Genomic DNA, 6,000 nt, shown 5'->3' with positions numbered 1-6,000 from the left:
ATGCTAAAATAAACGTGCAATTTTTTGAAATTTTTGAAATTTTTTCATTTTTTTTGGATTTTCTGTATACATAAGAAATGAAATAAACAATGCATACAAAAATATAAACGTGAAACAGAAATGCAGTAAAACATATGCAAATGCGACGCAAAACCCTTCCCCAAACCAAATCACACAATGTCCCCATTGTGCAAAATCATATAATGAAGTAAAAAGGGAAATGGGAATTTGCGTTAAAATAAATAAATATGACATGAGATAGGACTCGGAAACTCACAAGACTTTAAGCGCAGCAAAAGAAAACCTCCCCAAACCAGCGTGAGCTAGGAGGTTTCTGTAGCCAGCAATGCTACCAATAAGTACCTGAAAAGACAAACAATACCACGCATAAAATCGAGAAAGCAAAATTGGAACGGAAAAATTATGTGCAGTTAAGAAAATGGAAGAAATCAGAAATGAGTCGGAAAATAAAGTGGAGAGAAGACTCCCTCAATTCCGCAAAACGACCTAACACAGCAGGGGAAAGGTCGAAAACAGATATAACAGCTCTGGGCGGTCGATCGACCACATCACCCAGTCGATCGACCAGAGTGAACAGGAACAGAAACTCCTGAGATGCGCAGCTCAGTCGATCGACCATACTGACCAGTCGATCGACTGAGAAACCTGTTGTAACTTTCTGATTTCTTCGAATTAGCTCCATAACTTGAGCTAATATGGTCTTTTAACCTGCAAATGCACATAATACCGCGCCAAAATTGCGCAAAACCCAAAGCAATAGTCTAAAGTATATAAAATCCTAAGCAAACTTAAAAGAGCGAAGTCTCGCGCACACAAAAGCAATAAAATAGAAAGTCTAACAAAAAGCAATAAAAACAATGTTTTGAGAGAGCATTTGATCAACTAATAGTTGATCAAGAACGGCCACGGAATGGCCCACTTGGTCGGCTTCTGGCTACTAGAGGTAGCCTCAACAGTGCTCATCTTCTCAGCTGCACTCTTCTCAACTTCAACATCCGCAAAACTCAACTGATCAACAGCTTCAGCATCTCCCCAATCAATGACCTCGTCCGGCTCATCAAAGTCCAAATCGGATTCCCTCACTTTGACTGGCTCATCTTCAAGCTCCTCGTCAGTGCCATAGCTAAGACATCCTAAACCGCCTCTTGAAACGATTGGCTCCTTCACAGCTGGAGCAATATGCGGCTCTTCCTTCCCCAAACCAGCTCCTGCGATATCAGAAATAGACAAATCTTCCTCCAATTTGCTCCCAATCTGGGGCGGAGGGGTTATAACAGGAATAGGTGTAGAGACAGGCATATCAGAAAGCACAAAATAAGATTTCTTTTCAGAAACCGTATTACAGGTTATTGGCCACATGGGGGCTTTCTTCTTAGCTGTCTGAGCAAAGACAATGGAGTGTTTCCCTACTTTGAAGGTCAAAGTCCCTGAACCAACATCTATAATCGCACCGAAGCGGTGTGCGAAAATGGTCTACCCAAAAGATGATGGGAATGTGGGCATCCTCGGGTATATCTAGTACAACGAAGTCAACAGGGAAGAAAAACTTTCCTATTTGAACAGAAATGTCCTCTAAGACTCCTATTGGTGGACCGCAGACGGTCACCATCATCTTTGTCATATCGGTGACTGCAAACCTAGTCAATTTCAATTTCCTAGCTAGACTCAGAGGCATAACGCTAATGCTAGCTCCTAGGTCACACAATGCCTTCTCAATTGAGAAGGTACCAATATTATAAGGAACGAAGAAGCTACCTGGGTCAGCTAATTTATGTGGTGCAGTATGGGTCAAATAAGAGCAAGACTCTTCAATGAGTACGACAGTATGCATAGTATCAAGTGACTTCTTCTTAGACAAAAGTTGTTTCATGAATTTCGTGTAAGCATGCACTTGATTTACTAATTCAAGGAAAGGAACTTGTACATTTAGGCTACGAATAACCTTTTCAAACTTATTAAATGATACATGTTCCTTCGTCGGCACCAATCTCTCTGGATAAGGGGCTGTAAGAAGTAGCCTAGCCCTCTCCTCTAAATCTCTCATTCCGGCATCGGTGGACTTAGGCTGAAAGTCCACAACCTTTTCCTTGTTGTAGCTTGACCCTTCTTCAGACCGTCTCACATGTGAACCATTAATCGACATAGAGTCGTACTTGGGAACCGGAACTGACCCATCAGCATTTGGGTCTTGCCTCAATACTTTCGGGGCGGTCGTACCCCGAAACAAGTGATCCCTCAAGTTATCGGGCATTGGAGGACGAAATTGTGCATTATCAGCAGCGGCCTCAGTCGATCGACCATGTTGCTCAGTCGATCGACTGTGTTCTACAGTTCCAGAAGCTGTTTCTCTGCGTGCTTCAGTCGATCTACCGGGTGTATCAGTCGATCGACTGATATACCTGGTAGACGCCTTTTTCTCGTTATTATTCAACACGGCCTTTTTCTTGCTCGATTCCGCTTCACCTTTTTCAGGTACATCCTCAACCATAGCAGGACCCTCAAGGGTGGACCCACTCCTCAAACTAATGGCATTAAGGGTCTCTTTTTGATCAGTTTGTGTCGGTAAATGCTCCGGAGCTCGAGTTGTATTCTTGCTAGCCAATTGGGCAATTTGGCTCTCCAACATCTTCATCCCGGCTTCTCTAGCTTGAGACTCCTTCAGCAACAAGTTCTTCAATTCAGTGAAATCGGAACCTTGGGATTGTTGCTGCTGCTGAGGAACATATGGAGGCTTTTGGTACTGCTGCTGCTTATGAGGGGGCACATAATTCTGTTGCTGCTGTGGTGGTTGAGTCGGATTCAAGACATTTTGGCTACTCCACCTCGAGTTAGGATGGACATTCGGCTCATAATAAGTGTTTGTCTGCCTGCAATGTTGAAAGGCAGCATAAGACTCAAAGGGACTAGGACAATTGTCTGAAACATGTCCCTCAGCTCCACATCTTTTACAGACGAAAGGACCGTCTGAAACATCATTTACATGGTAAATCCCTCCTTTTGAAGCTCCTCCCAACTCGTACTTATCAAATCTCGCCGTGAGAGCCTCTAGTGCAGCTACAGAAGGAGATTCAGCAGCTCTCCTTTGATTTCCCCTGGAATTCCCATACTCAGCTTTGTGGGTGGCCAAGTCATCAATGATCTTCTACCCCTTAGTCTCTCCCATGTTCTCCTGGAATCTACCACTGGCTGCCGCATCCAGGATACCCTCTGATCGTCATAGAGCCCATTATAAAACTGATTACATAGGCTCCACTTCTCAAACCCATGATGCGGAATGGTTCGCACCAGCTTCTTGAAACGGACCCATGCCTCATGAAAGTTCTCATCCGGACCCTGCTTAAAGCTCGTGATCTGAGCTCTAATGGCATTAGTCTTCGAAGCAGAGAAGTACTTCTTGTAGAATGCCAAGGCCAAAGAATTCCAGTTGGTGATCCCATTGGCAGCTCGATCCAGGTCTGTGTACCACTCCCTTGCAGCATCACGAAGAGAGAATATGAACATGGTTTCCTTCACCTGATCCTGGGTCACTCCGGTCGGCGGGGGTATAGAGCAGCAATAATCAATAAATATCTCCATATGCTTGGCTGCATATTCATTTGCAACTCCCCCGAATAGGTTTCTCTCAACCAAGTTGATATAGGAAGGCTTCGGTTCGAATTTCCTATCAGCTCCTGGTAATTCGAACCCCTTATATAGATTTGCAGCTGTCGGTTCAGGGTGACTTGCTATACTTGCTTCTTCAGCCATGACTGGAAAATCTGGAGAAGTGACGGTCTCGACTGAAGAAGTAGAAGCAGGAGATGCAGGTGGATCTTCTTCGAACAGCTCGTTCTCGTAGTAACTAGATATAGTACTCAGCTCTTCCTCTGTCGGCAATATCCTAGATGATCGTCTCAACTCGCGCAAAGTCTTCTCAATCTCAGGATTGAACGGTACTAATTCACCGCCCTGTGACCTGCGCATAAGAGGAAACTACAAAAAGAATATGAGAATAGTTTAAGGAACAAATGTCCCTTAAACTAAGAAACAGACTAAAATAAAACAACTAAAAATTAGAACAATTGCCTCCCCGGCAACGGCGCCAAAATTTGATACCCGTCGTTGTGAGTACCAAAAATAATATTTATAATACCTATTAAAACTAACAGAAGCTAGTGGTAGCAGGGTCGAACCACAGAGAGGCAGATGTAATTATTAGCTGTCTAATTTCAGTCTAAGGTAACGAATGTGAGGGTTGATTGATTCGAGTGATCTATAGCTAAGGCAATAAAAGTAAAATAAACTAAACAGTAGATGAAATCAAGAATAAAAAGGGTACTAAGATGGTCGGTTCACTGTAGTTTCGGTGGCAGCATACTAGGTAGGTCTAAATCAAACACGTGAGACGGGAAAATAAGAGGTCCTCTCGGTCCACTCTCACAAGTAGCATCTTTCGATCTCGCTACATGTCCCTAATATCACTAATACTAACTTTCGTCCTGAAAAGTGACTCAAAAGGCTAAACTAGCATATCTTTCGATCTCGCTAATCTAGTCGTCTTAATTAGGTAGGCTATCTCCCTTCCCTATCTTTCGATCTTTATTGGGTCCGTCAAATCCTAAACATTCAACTAGTCGCGTGCACTCGGTTCGTCAAATATAGAAATTAAATTAATTAAAACGAAGGTAACACCTCACGTGGTCAGCCGATCGACCAGGTATGGTGGTCGATCGACCAACACGGGATTTCAGGTCTACATAATTCTATGCCGCCTAACCTACAGATCCCCTACATCGTAGCACGATAAATTTAGCTACTCATACTAGGAACGATAACAACAATAAACTTGACGAATGAAGCAGGAGAATTCATAATTAAAACGACGAAATAAACAATTAACATAAAACGACAAATTGGCTTTCGGGAGACTATTCTAACAATTCCTATACTACGAATGAAATAAGCAATGAAACTGAACAGAAGAATACCGAAAGGGAATTGCAGAGAGAGATCCAGAACCGAAAGCGAAAGGAACTTTATTAACGGAAGAACAATAATCTCGAACCCTAATTGTTTTATATTCTAAAACCTAAATAAAACTGAATGAAAACTGAATATAAAACTTGATGATTATTCTCAAAATCTAAGTTACGTGATATAGAATACAACGTAGTCCTTATTTCCAAAACCTAACTACTATGGGCTTTAAATTCCTCGATCTTTTAATTCACGCTGAATCACGGTCTGGTCGATCGACCATGTTGCTCAGTCGATCAACCAACCTATGCTGAACAGTAGCTTCTGATCTTCGTGCCTTGGTCGATCGACCAAAGGACTCAGTCGAACGACCACTGTAGCTGGTACTTTGCTTCTAACTTCTTGTGGATTAGTCTTTCGGGCCTCGAAATGCGCACCAAGCTCGTTCCTTGAGCAAATACTTCATGTCAAATGCAATGCAAGATACTCGGGGACGGATTTAGCTCAATATCTACTCATTTCCGCATAAATCTGCAATATTACATAAAAATACGAAAGTAGACGAAATGGGGCAAATAGTAGCTTTAAACCACATAAATGAGCTCTGAAATGCGTGTAAAATAGGGTGTAAAACATCATATAATTGACACGCATCAACTACATACACAACTAATCATAAAACCCCCAAATTCACAAATTAGGGTTTAAACAATCTTAACCAAACGCTATAAAATTGGTATGTAGGACTTACCCTTGACGCAAGGATCACAAAGACACAAAGAACAATGAAATCCGACCTCTCAAGCTCCGGGATTAGCCAATAATGCGGATGAAGAGAACAACGTAGTTTGAAATCTCCTTTGAGTGAATTAGGTTTATAAAAAGTGTTTAATAAAGATGACGACATAATATATATACTAATCCGCATTATTAACAAAACCCGTCAAAACATAACCCGTCAACCGAGCTACTCGATCGAGCAACTAACGTAGTCGATCGAGTGCCACTTACTCGATCGAGTGC

Source organism: Silene latifolia, chromosome 9 (genome assembly GCF_048544455.1).
Source record: "Silene latifolia isolate original U9 population chromosome 9, ASM4854445v1, whole genome shotgun sequence".
NCBI classification, from domain to species: domain Eukaryota; kingdom Viridiplantae; phylum Streptophyta; class Magnoliopsida; order Caryophyllales; family Caryophyllaceae; genus Silene; species Silene latifolia.
This window is presented reverse-complemented; position numbering follows the sequence as displayed.